The sequence below is a fragment of the Globicephala melas genome, chromosome 1 (genome assembly GCF_963455315.2).
Source record: "Globicephala melas chromosome 1, mGloMel1.2, whole genome shotgun sequence".
Lineage (NCBI taxonomy): Eukaryota > Metazoa > Chordata > Mammalia > Artiodactyla > Delphinidae > Globicephala > Globicephala melas.
In genome coordinates this window covers 169,883,287-169,899,413 of record NC_083314.1, presented here as the reverse complement: position 1 = coordinate 169,899,413, position 16,127 = coordinate 169,883,287, and the positions used below count along the sequence as shown (strand labels likewise).

Below are 16,127 nucleotides of genomic sequence, written 5' to 3'. Positions count from 1 at the left end.
ACTTTTGATCAAGAAACTACTTACAGTTTAAGATGAATAGTTTACTGATTAATACACCTACTTCTATAAAGATGCATCCTAAAGTCCAAAACATCTTTGTGAACATTGAGTTTTCCATGCTCCCCCACCCCCAAATACGACCATAAGATCATCAGAACTCAGAAGTTCTCCGTATCACAAGACCCTTGCAGTATTGCACCTTGGAATACTATTAGTTACGGAAAGAAAGCAAATTTTAACAGAAAAGTTCAACGAACATCTGTTAAGGTGGTATTTTTTAAGTATGTGTAAAGCAAAAAGACAAGTTGCATATCAAGCACAAGACAGAAATATTTATGACTACCATCCATTGCAAAGGCTCTCTACAAGTTGATTCTGAAATTGTTTGAAATTTACAAAAAAAGTCTGTAAACTTTAACAACAACAAAAACGTACAACTATTAGAGTCCAGAAAATAAAACCTTTCGGATCAAGGAAAAAGCTCTCTTCAAGCCAAATACAATGTGCTCATTTTAAAAAAGACTTTCATGTCATATGAGACCATTTAAAACTCTTGTGTGTATTCAATACGATGCCACACAGCCAAACCATATTTCTGGATGCAGCAAATACACTAATGTGACTTAAGTCATTTGATCTAAACTTTTTTGCGAAAAGTAGAAATTTAAATAAGGACTCCTGGGAGATTTGGGAAGTCTGGCACTAGCCCCTCCCTGATTTTTTCTGAACATCTCGTGAAAATTCTTCACATTTAAGAGACCGGCTTTAAAAGAACCAACGAAATGAAGACTAACGGTTATCTCATGGCTTAGGAAGTGTCAAGCCCTTAACCTACGACTGACTCATGAGACATAAATTCAGCCTCCGGAGGACAGCAAAAATCTGAAACAGGTAGTGTGAAAGGACTGAACCCTTCAAGAGCCCCGTGGCTTCAAGTTTTAAATTTTGGCAATTACGGTTTTTACCGCAGAAGAAAAAGAATCGCCTTTCCAATTTAGTGCGCCTACGACAGTCTTAGAATTAGGTATCTCAGGCGCCGCTCGAAGGCTAAGTTTCATGGCCTCTAGTAGTCATTTTTTCCTTCAAATCTCGACTCGAAGCATGCAGAATGGAGGAGGGGAGGGAGGCTTCCTACACAAACCAGCCTTTTGGCCTCTGCTTCACACAAAAGTTTTCTCCCGGCTCAGGTCACCCGGGGTTTGCATCCCGCCCCTGCCCACCCGCTCCCCATGCCGGTCCGGATCACCAACACATCCCACTCGTGGCTAGGCCGGAAGAGACGGGAGCGAGACGGCTCCGGCGGGGAGAAGCAATGGGGCCGCGGGCGCCCCAGGCCGCCGGCCCGGCCCGGCCGCGTGGAGCAGCGGGCGGAGGCGGGAAAAGCGCGCCCGGCCCGGCAGCCTGCGCGGAGGGCGCCGGGCCGGCCGGACCGCGAGCCGGGAGTTGGAGGGGCGGGGGGAAGATGAGCGAGGGCGAGGAGACGCCTCGGCTGGGTCAGGCCCTCAACTGAGCGGCCGGACGAGGCTGAAACCGCCACCAGCCCATCCCCACCCCCACCCCGGGGCCTCGGAGCGAAAACGAAACTGGGGACAAGGCGCCGTGCCCCGGCCGGGCCCAGTAGGGTCAGATCGGGGCTCCCGGCCCCTCCCCCCGCGGGCCGGCGCGAGACTCACCGGGGCAGAGCTGGGGCCGACGGCCGGGCCCGTGAGAATCAGCGCGAGGCGCTTTGAAAACGACTAGAAATGGCGCGCGCGCCACCCCCTCCCCCCCTCATGGACAGAGACGCGATCCCGGCAGCACGCGGGGTTTCCCGGAACTGCTTCCAGGGACTCCGAGAGGCCGGGCAATCACCGCGCGCGGCGGCCTGAGGAGCAGCTCAGAAGACCAATAGTAGCGAGAAGAGGCGCACCACGCCGGACGACTTGGGAGCCAATCGATGAAGCCGTCGGCTGAGCCAATGAGGGAACTCAGCGCCGCCGGCTGGGGAGCCTCCGGGGCGGGGGCAGGAACACAAAGGGGTCTGTGGCGAAGCCCCGGGTGGAGGCGAAGCCGCGGTGCTCCAGGCCCAGGGTGCCGAGGCTCCTCCCTCTTCGTCTGCAGCCGGCGCGAGGCCGAAAAAGTAGGCCGCCTCCGGAGCCCCGCCCCCTACCGTCCGCACCGGCTTGTTCGGCCGCGGCCCTCCCGCCCCTTGGCTGGCGCCAGAGCGCCTGTAATCCCCCCGGGAGCCGCCGCCGCCGGCGTTCGCCCCAGACACGCCCACCGCCACGCGGTCCGGCCTCCCTCTTGGTCGTCTTTTGGGCGCTAGTTAGAACACGGTGTAAGGATTTGGCTCGTCTGTGTTGTTGGAGAATTTCTTCGTGTAGAAAATCATCCCATGGAACGCTCGGAAAGCTGACTCCCGGGCTCCCTTCCACACATCGTTGGGAGCAGCTCAGAATGTGAGGGAAATCGCTAAAGTGGGCGTTTCTCAAGAGCAATGTTACCTACAAATGACAGAGCAGAGACCTTTCTTCACGGGGTTTGGAGCTAATGAATATTCACAAGGTAGATAGGGCAGATGTATGCATCTACGAAACCAAAGGAATCGTGCAAGGAAAAGGGCTCATTCCCAAAGGAGACTAATCCCGTTATTCCTAAACATTTCTCACCTTCCACCCCCTACTGGTTTGTTCCCTGTCTTGCCTTAGTCCAAACCTATCTCATCCCACGGCCCTTCCTTCCCGACCCCATCTCCACTGCCCCATCCCTCTCGGGAAGTGGAGGAAGCCAAGCGGTGGTCTGCAAGATTTCCAGATAACTTCGAGGATCGTTTAAATTTCCCAGAAGCTATCAACCAAAAATTAATTATGGAAAACCTATGTGCCCGGTACTGGGCTAAACGTCACGGTGAATCCAACTTTTGTATTATGGGGTGTGAAACTTATACAAATGCTGGGATCCTTTAGAAAAATAATATAAAATGATGAGTGCAAATTTAGGAAGAGTCTTGGAAGGGCATGGTAAAGGGACTTTGAAGCTTAACCCTTATTAGCTTCACATAAATCTGCGTCTAGCTCGAGGGTTCTTAACCTATTTTGTGCCATTCGACAGTCTGGTAAAAGCTATGGATCTTTTAGGTTTTTAAATGCGTAAAATAAAGTAAAATACATAGCATTACAAATGTTGAAATACAATCAGGAAATACTTTTTTTTTTTTTTTTTGGTGGTACGCGGGCTTCTCACTGTTGTGGCCTCTCCCGTTGCGGAGCACAGGCTCCGGACGCGCAGGCTCAGCGGCCATGGCTCACAGGCCCAGCCGCTCCGCGGCATGGAGGGATCTTCCTGGACTGGGGCACGAACCCGTGTCCCCTGCCTCGTTAGGCGGACTCTCAACCACTGCGCCACCAGGAAAGCCCGGTAATACATTTTTAAAACTCTTGTGACATAGTAATCTTTTTCTTTAAATATTAAATATCAAGATCGTGAAGCAGGTCAAACAACTACTGAAATGTAAGCAATGAGGAGGTATTTCAAGAAATCCCACAACTATAATGTGTATGAAAATATCTGTGATTCCTATTGGTGACAGAGTGAAAAGTACTGCTAATTCTCTGGTTTGTTGCCTACATTCACAATGGGGAAAAATGCTTAATTTTGGCAGTATATTAGTGAGAATAAAGTTGTTATTTCATTCCCTTCCAAGTTGAAGGGCCAGTGAATTCCATTCAGAGATTCTTTTAAGTCCATTTAACACAGGATAAGAACCCCTGGACTGGATACTGTAATTAAAGTGATTCTATCATCCAATATTTTCTGAGATAATATTTCAAATATTCACCCATATGGTCCTCCTAAGTATTGTAAGGAACGGCACCAAGAAATAAATGGAGGAGAGCTTAAACAAGCTTTATTTGGGAACGCTCCCGGGCGAGGTTCACTGGTCCGAGTGAAAGGGGCCAGAGAAGTCGCGCCCGGGCGAGGGTTTGGGCAGAATTTATAGGGGAAGAAGGGAACGGGGTGTGGTGAATCTGGGAGGGCGCAGGGTATTCCTTATTTGGTGGTCTTTCCGGGTATCGTGGCAATATCTGGTGCCGGTCGCATCAGTCTTGGGACCGTTAGTCCCGCCCCTCGAAAGGCGGGAAGGCTGGGCTGGGTGGAAAGCCCCCAGGTCAGTTCCTGGAACTGGGTGGTCCGGAAAGTCTCCAGGTCAGTTTCTGGAACTGGGTGGTCCGGAAAGTTTCGGTCTGATGCAACCTGTGAGTCTAATTGCGTTCCCCTGCCTCGGGCCAGTTGGCCTTACAAGTATACTCCACCTTTTCAGACCATATATCTTGATTTTTTTGAATTGGAAAGTATGGTCATCTGAGCTTTGCATTTCAAAAACAACTGTGTGTGTGTGTGCATTCGTGAATGCAGTATTATACAGATATTTGTTGTACGCCCTCTACATATAAATTACTGTGCTGAAAGTAGGAAATATAAAATGAATAAAACAATCTGTCCTCTGAGAGCTTACATTCTAGCTGACAAGTCAGGACAAGTATACAAATAGATATAATAAAAATGAGTTGCTAGGGAGAGCTCCAGCTAACCTTTTTTTAACCTTTTAACCTTTTTCTTTTTAAAACTAGCTGTATTTTTTTTAGTAGATGTTCTTTTATTTTATTTTATTTGTCTGTGCTGGGTCTTAGTTGCGACATGTGGGATCTAGTTCCCTGACCAGGGATTGAACCCAGGCCCCCTGCATTGGGAGCGCAGTCCTAGCCACTGGACCACCAGGGAAGTCCCAGTAGATGTTCTTTATTACTTTGAAGAAGTTCCGTTTTATTCCTAATTTGTTGAGAGTTTTTTAGAATGGATGTTGGATTTTCCCAAATGTTTTTTGTCTATTGATCATGTGGTTTTTGTCCTTTATTAGTACAGTAAATGATTTTGGATTTTAAACAAATCTTGTATCCAATTTGTTTTTGAGCTTCTCAGATGTGTAGATTAGTGTTTTCTATTAATTTGGGGATTTTTTTGGCCATTCGTTCTTTCCTTATTTCTTCTTTTTTTTATACAGCAGGTTCTTATTAGTCATTAATTTTATACACGTAAGTGTATACATGTCAATCCCAATTGCCCAATTCATCACACCTCCACCCCCACCCCCCCCCCCCCGCAGCTTTCCCCCCTTGGTGTCCATACGTTTGTTCTCTACATCTGTGTCTCAATTTCTGCCCTGCAAACCGGTTCATCTGTACCATTTTTCTAGGTTCCACATATATGCATTAATATACGATATTTGTTTTTCTCCTTCTGACTTACTTCACTCTGTATGACAGTCTCTAGATCCATCCACGTCTCAACAAATGACCCAATTTCATTCCTTTTTATGGCTGAGTAATATTCCATTGTATATATGTACCACATCTTCTGTATCCATTCGTCTGTCGATGGGCATTTAGGTTGCTTCCATGACCTGGCTATTGTAAATAGTGCTGCAGTGAACATTAGGGTGCATGTGTCTTTTTGAATTGTGGTTTTCTCTGGGTATATGCCCAGTAGTGGGACTGATGGATCATCTGGTAATTCTATTCTTAGTTTTTTAAGGAACCTCCATACTGTTCTCCATGGTGGCTGTATCAGTTTACATTCCCACCAACAGTGCAAGAGGGTTCCCTTTTCTCCACACCCTCTCCAGCATTTGTTGTTTGTAGATTTTCTGATGAAGCCCATTCTAACTGGTGTGAGGTGATACCTCATTGTAGTTTTGATTTGCAGTTCTCTAATAATTAGTGATGTTGAGTAGCCTTTCATGTGCTTCTTGGCCATCTGTATGTCTTCTTTGGAGAAATGTCTATTTAGGTCTTCTGCCCATTTTTGGATTGGGTTGTTTGTTCTTTTAATATTGAGCTGCATGAGCTGTTTATATATTTTGGAGATTAATCCTTTGTCCGTTGATTTGTTTGCAAATATTTTCTCCCGTTCTGAGGGTTGTCTTTTCGTCTTGTTTATGGTTTCCTTTGCTGTGCAAAAGGTTTTAAGTTTCATTAGGTCCCATTTGTTTATTTTTGTTTTTATTTCCACTACTGTAGGAGGTGGATCAAAAAAGATCTTGCTGTGATTTATGTCAAAGAGCATTCTTCCTATGTTTTCCTCTAAGAGTTTTATAGTGTCCAGTCTTACATTTAGGTCTCTAATCCATTTTGAGTTCATTTTTGTGTATGGTGTTAGGGAGTGTTCTAATTTCATTCTTTTACATGTAGCTGTCCAGTTTTCCCAGCACCACTTATTGAAGAGACTGTCTTTTCTCCATTGTATATCCTTGCCTCCTTTGTCATAGATTAGTTGACAATAGGTACGTGGGTTTACTTCTGGGCTTTCTATCTTGTTCCATTGATCTATGTTTCTGTTTTTGTGCCAGTACCATATTGTCTTGATTACTGTAGCTTTGTAGTATAGTCTGAAGTCAGGGAGTCTGATTCCTCCAGCTCCGTTTTTTTTTCCCTCAAGACTGCTTTGGCTATTCAGGGTCTTTTGTGTCTCCATACAAATTTTAAGATTTTTTGTTCTAGATCCGTAAAAAGTGCCATTGGTAATTTGATAGGGATTGCATTGAATCTGTAGATTGCTTTCGGTAGTATAGTCATTTTCACAATATTGATTCTTCCAATCCAAGAACATGGTATATCTCTCCATCTGTTGGTATCATCTTTAATTTCTTTCATCAGTGTCTTATAGTTGTCATTGTCATTTGTCTCTAGGTATTTTTTGATTTCCTCTTGATTTCTTCAGTGATCTCTTGGTTATTTAGCAACGTAGTGTTTAGCCTCCATGTGTTTGTGTTTTTTACGTTTTTTCCCCTGTAATTCATTTCTAATTTCATAGTGTTGTGGTCAGAAAAGATGCTTGATATGATTTCACTTTTCTTAAATTTACTGAGGCTTGATTTGTGACCCAAGATGTGATCTATCCTGGAGAATGTTCCATGTTCACGTGAGAAGAAAGTGTAATCTGCTGTTTTTGGATGGAATGTCCTATAAATATCAATTAAATCTATCTGGTCTATTGTGTCATTTAAAGCTTCTGTTTCCTTATTTATTTTCATTTTGGATGATCTGTCCATTGGTGTAAGTGAGGTGTTAAAGTCCCCCACTATTATTGTGTTACTGTCGATTTCCACTTTTACAGCTGTTAGCGGTTGCCTTACGTATTGAGGTGCTCCTATGTTGGGTGCATGTATATTTATAATTGTTATATCTTCTTCTTGGATTGATCCCTTGATCATTATGTACTGTCCTTCCTTGTCTCTTGTAACATTCTTTATTTTAAAGTCTATTTTATCTGATATGAGTATTGCTACTCCAGCTTTCTTTTGATTTCCATTTGCATGGAATATCTTTTTCCATCCCCTCACTTTCAGTCTCTATGTGTCCCTAGGTCTGAAGTGGGTCTCTTGTAGACAGTATATATATGGGTTTTGTTTTTGTATCCATTCAGCAAGCCCGTGTCTTTTTGTTCGAGCATTTAATCCATTCACGTTTAAGGTAATTATCGATGTGTATGTTCCTATGACTATTTTCTTAATTGTTTTGGGTTTGTTGTTGTAGGTCCTTTTCTTCTCTTGTGTTTCCACTTAGAGAAGGTCCTTTAGCATTTGTTGTAGAGCTGGTTTGGTGGTGCTGAATTCTCTTAGCTTTTGCTTGTCTGTAAAGCTTCTGATTTCTCCATCGAATCTGAATGAGATCCTTGCCGGGTAGAGTAATCTTGGTTGTAGGTTCTTCCCTTTCATCACTTTAAATATGTCATGCCACTCCCATCTGGTTTGTAGAGTTTCTGCTGAGAAATCAGCTGTTAACCTTATGGGAGTTCCCTTGTATGTTATTTGTCGTTTTTCCCTTGCTGCTTTCAATAATTTTTCTTTGTCTTTAATTTTTGCCAACTTGATTACTATGTGTCTCGGTGTGTTTCTCCTTGGGTTTATCCTGTATGGGACTTGCTGCACTTCCTGGACTTGGGTGGCTATTTCCTTTCCCATGTTAGGGAAGTTGTCAACTATAATCTCTTCAAATATTTTCTCGGGTCCTTTCTCTCTCTCTTCTCCTTCTGGGACCCCTATAATGCGAATGTTGTTCTGTTTAATGCTATCCCAGAGATCTCTTAGGCTGTCTTCATTTCTTTTCATTTTTTTTCTTTATTCTGTTCTGCAGCAGTGAATTCCACCATTCTGTCTTCCAGGTCACTTATCCGTTCTTCTGCCTCAGTTATTCTGCTATTGATTCCTTCTAGTGTCGTTTTCATTTCAGTTATTGTATTGTTCATCTCTGTTTGTTTGTTCTTTAATTCTTCTAGGTCTTTGTTAAACATTTCTTGCATCTTCTAGATCTTTGCCTCCATTCTTTTTCTGAGGTCCTGGATCATCTTCACTATCATTATTCTGAATTCCTTTTCTGGAAGGTTGCCCATCTCCACTTCATTTAGTTGTTTTTCTGGGGTTTTATCTTGTTCCTTCATCTGGTACATAACTCTCTGCCTTTTCATCTTGTCTATCTCTCTTTGAATGTGGTTTTTGTTCCACAGCCAGCAGGATTGTAGTTCTTCTTGCTTCTGCTGTCTGCCCTCTGGTGGATGAGGCTATCTAAGAGACTTGTGCAGGTTTCCTGATGGGAGGGACTGTTGGTGGGTAGCTATCTCTAACCTTTTAAGATGAGGTAACACAGCACGGCCGAGACGAGTCCACAGCCCTGCCCCATGACAGACCAAATCTGTGGTCTGACTGGTATGTCAATGAACAACATGCTTTTGCTTCTTAAAACAATTACAGGGCACCAGAATATTCAAACTGAAGCTTTGACTTTTACCACTTACAACCTGAAATAACAAAGAATGTTTAAAATTACCAAACCTTTTTATTGGATCCTTAGATTAATCTTCATCTTGCTTGTCCCTTTCATGATTCTAAAAGAAACAGTCTGTTCCTCAGACTCCAAACAAGATTACATCAATTCAGCCTCTTCAAAATGCCTTCACTTGCTACTAACAAGGTTAAGCCATCCAAGACACAGTTTGAAGTCACACACAGGGGAAAGGAAAAAAGAGATAATATAGAGGGACTTACCTGGTGGTACAGTGGTAAAGGATCCGCCTTACAATGCAGGGGACGTGGGTTCGATCCCTGGTCAGGGGACTAAGATTCCACATGCTGTGGGCCAATTAAGCCCACATGCGACCACTACTGAGCTCACACGCCTCAACTAGAGCCCGCGTGAGGTAAACTACAGAGCCCACGTGCTCTGGAACCCATGCGCCACAACTAGAGAAGAGGAAACCTGCACGCCACAAGTAGAAGCCCACGCTGCAAGGAAAGATCCTGCATGCCTCAGCGAAGATCCCACATGCTGCACCTAAGACCCAACGCAGCCAAAAATAAAATAAATAATAAATGTCTTTATTTACCATTTTCCAAAATGATAGTGCTCCAACCAAGACTGGCCAGAGCTGAACACTGTCTCTCATTTTTACCTCCTAGGATTATGCTTCTTTTAAAAAATAAATTGCCGTATGGGTGGCTTGCAATAGCTTGTAGTCAACTTACCCCAAGGCCTGCTTTATCATCATTTTTGTGTGCCTGCTTTATCATCATTTTTGCATTTGTTCTTTTGAAGATTATCTTAGCTGGCCCAATGAGTTCCCTTCTAATTCTCAAATTCATCAAGCTGTTTTAAAGTGGAAAGAGTGTTTCTTCATCTTAGTGACACAACGTTTTAAACAATAATCACTACCATTTATGGAGCTCTTACCATGTTCCAGTGTTTTACAAATGCTGTTCCTGATCCTCTCATGAAATCTTAAAGGCTAGTAATATTACCCCATTTTATTGAAGAAACAAGGCTCAGGGAGGTTAAAACATTTGCTCAAAGCCACACAGCTGAACAAAGACTCAAACCGAGTTGTTTTTTTTTTGTTTTGCATTACTAGGGCCTCTCACTGTTGTGGCCTCTCCTGTCGCGGAGCCCAGGCTCCGGACGCGCAGGCTCAGCGGCCATGGCTCACGGGCCCAGACGCTCCGTGGCATGTGGGATCTTCCCGGACCGGGACACTAACCCCTGTCCCCTGCATCGGCAGGCTGACTCTCAACCACTGCGCCACCAGGGAAGCCCTCAAACCGAGTTTTGAGCTACTTCATCAAGCTCCTTTTCAATTAAAGTCTTATTGTTGGCAGATTCTTCATTTGTAGAGGTAGACATTTTTATCAGTCAAAAACCCATCATTGTCAATCTGATGAATAAGTTAGAAAATACTATTTAGAGCCCAAAGCAAACTGTGATATAAGATAATGAGAACATTTTCCTTATGTGCTTTGCAAATTGGCTCTGCAATGCAGTTTGAACATGTTCTGAGAAATGACAGTATCTAAGAACAAAACTGTGGACTCACAACGTCTCAATATTGAGGAGCAACAACCGTTTGGGTAGCTTTGCTAGAAAAGAAAACATCCCATGGAGATTATACCTACATAGACTTCATGATACTAGTTAGCGTTTTAAAGCATTTGCCATGCTATCTCATTTAATTCTCACAATATATGAGGCAAGTACCAAAAGGTATCATCTCCCTTTTGCCGATGAAGAAACTAATTCCCAGGTCAGAGTTGAGACTCAGACTCTGATGTAACTCCAAATTCCAGTCTCATAATCATTACGGTACACAGCCAGAAGAGATGAATGAAACCCAATAAAGTTAAACCTTTGTCTTTTTAAGCCTTCATATTTCCAAACCTGAAGTTGGTAGTCTCTGATTTTGAAATTATTTTTGTCCTTCTTTTTTAAATGAATTCTCTGCTCTCCTTGGGTTCTGTTGAGGGAATATAGAAAAAGTGGGGGAAAAAAGTGAAAAAGAAAGTTAGCAAAATGAGCTCTCCTTTCCAACCTTCCATTTCCTCAATCAAACTCAGGAAAACAAGAATTGGACTTCCCTGGTGGTGCAGTGGTTAAGAATCCGCCTGCCAATACAGGGGATAGGGGTTCGAGCCCTGGTACGGGAAGATCCCACATGCTGAGGAGCAACTAAGCCCGTGAGCCACAACTACTGAGCCTGCACTCTAGAGCCCATGTGCCACAACAACTGAAGCCTGCAAGCCTAGAGCCTATGCTTCACAATGAAAAGCCACCGAAATGAGAAGCCCGCTCACTGCAACTAGAGAAAGCCCACGTGCAGCAACGGAGACCCAATGCAGCCAAAAATAAATAAATTTATTTTTTTAAAAAAAAGAAGAAAACAAAAATCAGGAATTCCCTGGTGGTCCAGTGATTAGGACTCCGCGCTTCCACTGCAGGGGGCACGGGTTTGATCCCTGGTTGGGGAACTAAGATCCCGCATACCACGTGGTGTGGCAAAAAAAAAAAAAAAAGAATCAACTTTCAAGTTCAATTAGGTTTGTTAAGTCCAATTTAAGAGTGATGAACACTTGGTCTTTGGAAGAATTTAACACCACATTTTCCCGCTTAGCAACAGCAGGATTCCCTGGAGACTCACCATCAGCACCTTGGTGCATCTACCCGCTAACACTGAACTCTGCAGCCATTAAAGAGACTGGCACAGGTGGTGGCAGCAGCTGCCACCTAAATTCCAGAAATCAAATTCTAGGATACTGTTGAACATAATATTTGGTCCATTGAGTTTTAATTATTTTAAGGCTTCCCTATAGGCAGACAGAAGAGTTATGTGTGACAAACCTTAGGAAGTGTTACTGCAAGCTTTTAACCAAAATCCAGTAGAATTCTACGATTATTACCCATATACCAATATACGTTATACTGTTACACAAATCAGATTTAACAGGGATTGTGAGTCCTGCTCCCTCAGTATAACTTACTTACGTTTGTTTTGTTTTGAAAGTGCAATAAAATAGTAAGGATTGATTATAAATAGACTACATGTGTATAACTAAACTTTCATTAAGTTAAAATAACCATTAGAGGAAGGGGGAAAGTGCTCTCTAATTATCATTAATACTAACAGTAATATAATACCTATGCTTGCATGGAGTTTTTCCATTTACAAAGAGTTTCAAATACAGTATCTCACTAGACATCTGCTACATTTGGACATCTTGAAATGTGTCACGTCCTTTGCCCTCTGACCCTCCTCTCCGGATTTTTCTCTGGGTTCTGTAATACTCCTCTCCTCTGCCCATCATTACCTATTGGTGCTCCCAGGATTCCATCCTTGATGCTGTTCTCACACTCAATCAGGGCCACCCCATTCACTTGCATGGTTTTCACTGCTCATTTCCATACTCACTATTCCCATTTCTTTATCTACAAGCCCATTTGGGCTCCTGAGCTCTGGACTCATATTTTCAACTACCTGCTGGGCATATGAACATGTGTTTGGATGTAACAGGTGCTTCAAACTCCTCAACAAGTCTCTAAAGATGGTTTTTATCTCCCACCATTTGCCCCCTTCCTCCCTGACTTCCACCCACCCCAGTCTGGTTCCTCCAGTATGCCAACCGCTGCCTAGCACCTTACATTTGCTCTTTGGTAAACTAAGTACTTAGAACACTTTCCTCCAGATATCCTGACAGCTCCTTCAGAACTCTGCTCTAATGTCACCCCTTTAGAGAGTCTTGACCATCCTGTCTAAAATAGCAGTCCCCCTTCACTCCCCTTCCCTTACTCTATTTTTCTTTATTGTACTTGTTACCACCTGATGTTATATATAACTTTGTTGATTGTCCATCTCCCCCACAGAATACAAGTTCAACAAGGGCAGAGTCTTTGCCTCATTCATTCCTATGCCAGGTACATTGTTGGTGCTCAACAAATTTTTGTTAAATGACTTAATTTCTATTCTTTATACCCACCCCAGATTCCTCCTCTTTGTGTGTTCTGGTTCCATCCATAGCATACTCGTCCATCCAACAAATTACTCACCTCAGGAATCTGGATATCATAGGTTCTGACTCCTTATAAGTCACTGGTAAAAACAGTTGATAGTATGCCCGGAGGCTAGGACAAGAGTACAAATAAGGGACTTCCCTGATGGTACAGTGTTGAAGACTCCACGCTTCCAATGCAGGGGTGTAGGTTTGATCCCTGGTCTGGAAACTAACATCCCACATGCAGCATGGCCAAAAACAAAAGCAGATGAAAGCTTGCCCCCCTTCTTTTCCTGTTCTGGCTTTGTCCTATTCCAGGAGGGCCCTCAGGTCCACGTGTGGCTGCAGGTCCAATCTCTGTCCATCCTCCCAAACCAAGGGCTATGGGTACACACATGGAGATTGGTTTGCCCTCAAGAGAACAAACTTGGGGAAGAGGCTTGAAGTGGGCTGTCTGGGCAAAGAATTCCAAGGTCCTAAATAGTTGAGGTTTGTAATCTAGAAGGGGAGGGGGGAGAATGAGCTCTAGGTGGGCACATCCCCTTGGCCTAGTGGGGAAAGGTGCAACGTTAAAGTGCAGGGCTCAGGGAGATGGCCCTGTTGCTCTGGTATAATGGCAGTACTACCTGGGCTAAAATCCAAACTCCAATAGAGTGGACATAACCAAATGAGGGTGAAGTCTAGAAAGCATTCTTCTTCCCTCTCTTGCCTAAAAACCAAAGATTGAAGTCTTGTAACTCAAGAACTATCAGTATGGAGATTTAGAAAAGGAAATCTTGGGTAAAAATCCTATTAGAAAACAGGACTTCATCAAAATTTAAAACTTTGGTTCTTTGGGTTTTTCTTTTTTAATATAACTGTACTTATTTATTTATCTTTGGCTGTGTTGGGTCTTTGTTGCTGCGCATGGGCTTCCTCTAGTTGCGGGGAGTGGGGGCTACTCTTCGTCGTGGTGCGCAGGCTTCTCATTGCGGTGGCTTCTCTTGTTGCAGAGCATAGGCTCTAGGTGCACGGGCTTCAGTAGTTGTGGCACGTGGGCTCAGTAGTTGTGGCTCACAGGCTCTAGAGCTCAGGCTCCATAGTTGTGGCGCATGGGCTTAGTTGCTCCGCAGCATGTGGGATCCTCCTGGATCAGGGCTCGAACCCGTGTCCCCTGCATTGGCAGGCGGATTCTGAACCACTGCGCCAAGAGGGAAGTCCCAAAACGTTGGTTCTTTGAAAGGCACTGTTAAGGGAATGGAAAGCCAAAGACTAGGAAAAATATTTGCAAATCATATCTGATAAAGGACTTCTAAGCAAAATAAATAAAGAACTCTCAAACAAAAGATCCAAAACTTTCATTAGATTCTCAAAGGAATCTGAATCCTCCTGAAAATATTAACAACTATTGGCTTATGTGCTCAGCTTGGAGAATTTCAGAGGTTGACCAACAGCCAAACCTGCAGCTGGGAACTTAGAATCCTGCCCAAGCTTCCTGTATTGAGAGCTTGCCTTGTAACATGTCACCAAAGTTGCCATGATGTCTAATCCTAGATAACACTCCAAAGATGACAATGATTCAAGTACTGGAGCATGAGGGGCCGGTGACTTTATCCCAGCTTTACCTTGGGAGGGGGTGTCTTAGTTGGGCCACATTGCCTTTAGGTGCCTTTTTTCTCTTGCATTAGGCCTCACCAGATATGCAATGAGAGAATATCTACCGTTTCTACAGAATTTCTTTGACAAATAGCTTGTGCAGTGACAAATCAGAAATAAAGTCACCAGTCCTGATGAAGGGAATGAAGTTTATATATATTCTCCTCTCATTTATCCAAGAAATATTTGTTGCCTGCCTACTCTAAGTCAAATATTTTGCTAGGGGCTGAAGATACAATGATTAGCAAGACAGTGATTTCTTCAAGGATATCAAAGTCTAATGGAGGAGATGAAAAAGTGAACAGGCAATTACAAAATGAATAAAGTGCTTTCAGTGGGATAATCCCAGGGAACACTGAACAGGAACACCTGATCCAGTCTCATGGGATCGGGAAAGGTTCCCTAGAACAAGTTAAGTATGAGACCTGAAGGATGAAGAGGAGTTGACCAGAAGAGTGGAGAGAAAGAGATGCAGCTTGAAGAGCGTTGCAAGTACAGGGCAAGTGCAGAGAACTGAAGCTGATGAGGGCAGCAGAGGCCAGATCTTGATGACCTACATCACACTGTATGCTGCTGGCAATGGAAAGCATGAAAAAGTTTTGCACAGAAGAGTGGCATGAAGGGATTTGCCCTTCAGAAAGATCATTCTAGCTGCAGCAAGGGAGAATAAATGGAAGGGGGTTGAAAATAGATGAGACTCATTAAGAGGTTGTTTCAGTAAGCAGGATGTGGCTTGGTGATGGTCTGAATAACTGCAGCTAATATTTTGAGCCCCATTATTTAATTTAATCTTTGCAACTCTGTGAGATGGATATAATTACCCCCATTTTACAGATGGGCAATCCAAGGAACAGAGAAGCTAAGTAACTTGCCCAAGGTCACAGGATAAGTAGTGGCAGTACATAGAGCAGGTAGACAGATTTGAGAACTACTTAGGAGGTGGTATGTCATAAGACTAATTATTGAAGACTAATTATTCAACTAATTTTCATTATTGATTTTGGGAAGATGGCTAAAGGAGAAGTTTTCAAGTATGATATGCAAGTTTCTAGCTTGGATGACTATGCCATGACTGAGTTAGGAAATAACATGAGAAGCAGGTGAGGGGGGATGGTGATAGCACAAAGTGGTAAATTCAGTTTGGGGTCTGCCTGGGTAATTTCCAAGTGGAGACCTCTACAGGGCAGCCGCAGGGGCTGGTGTGAAATTCAAAGTGAGATTTTGATGTTATCAGCCTCAGTCTCTGCCAGAGGGAAAAAAAGCACCTTTGAAGAAGCTGAAAATGATACAAACTTCGAATATGAAGCATTTAGGAAAACAGATAATACAATGGGATTCACCATGAAACCGTTTTAGGTCATTACAGTGTAATTTTCTTCTATTCATTTTACTCAACTGTTTTTCACTAACTTTTTATTTTCTCCAGTCCTTTTCTCTCCACTAATTTTCTCCCCTTTGCCTATTCACATATCACAGTGTTCTCTGTCCTTAAATGAAAACCTTTTCCATTGCTTTATTTCCAGGACTTATTCCTTACTTCTTTTCATAAGTCTTATCTCTCATCTTCACAAAAAGTTTGAAATAATTTCAACTGGCTGCTTCTGATTCCTTATCTTCCATCTATTTTTTTTTTACATCTTTATTGGAG

The 16,127-nt window shown here is 43.4% G+C and overlaps 1 protein-coding gene across 3 annotated transcripts in view; it reads right to left on the bottom strand.

Annotated features, from left to right (window-relative positions):
- The window catches only part of HNRNPR (heterogeneous nuclear ribonucleoprotein R), a 40,472-nt gene extending 38,665 nt beyond the window's left edge, over positions 1–1,807 (bottom strand). The window contains exon 1 of one of the 3 annotated variants that reach the window (XM_030875324.3): positions 1,674–1,807. The gene's annotated coding sequence lies outside the window, so the exon portion shown is untranslated. The remainder of the gene's footprint in view (positions 1–1,673) is intronic. The other 2 variants (XM_030875303.3, XM_060309769.2) reach the window with 2 other exon arrangements.
- Positions 1,808–16,127: the final 14,320 nt, after the last annotated feature.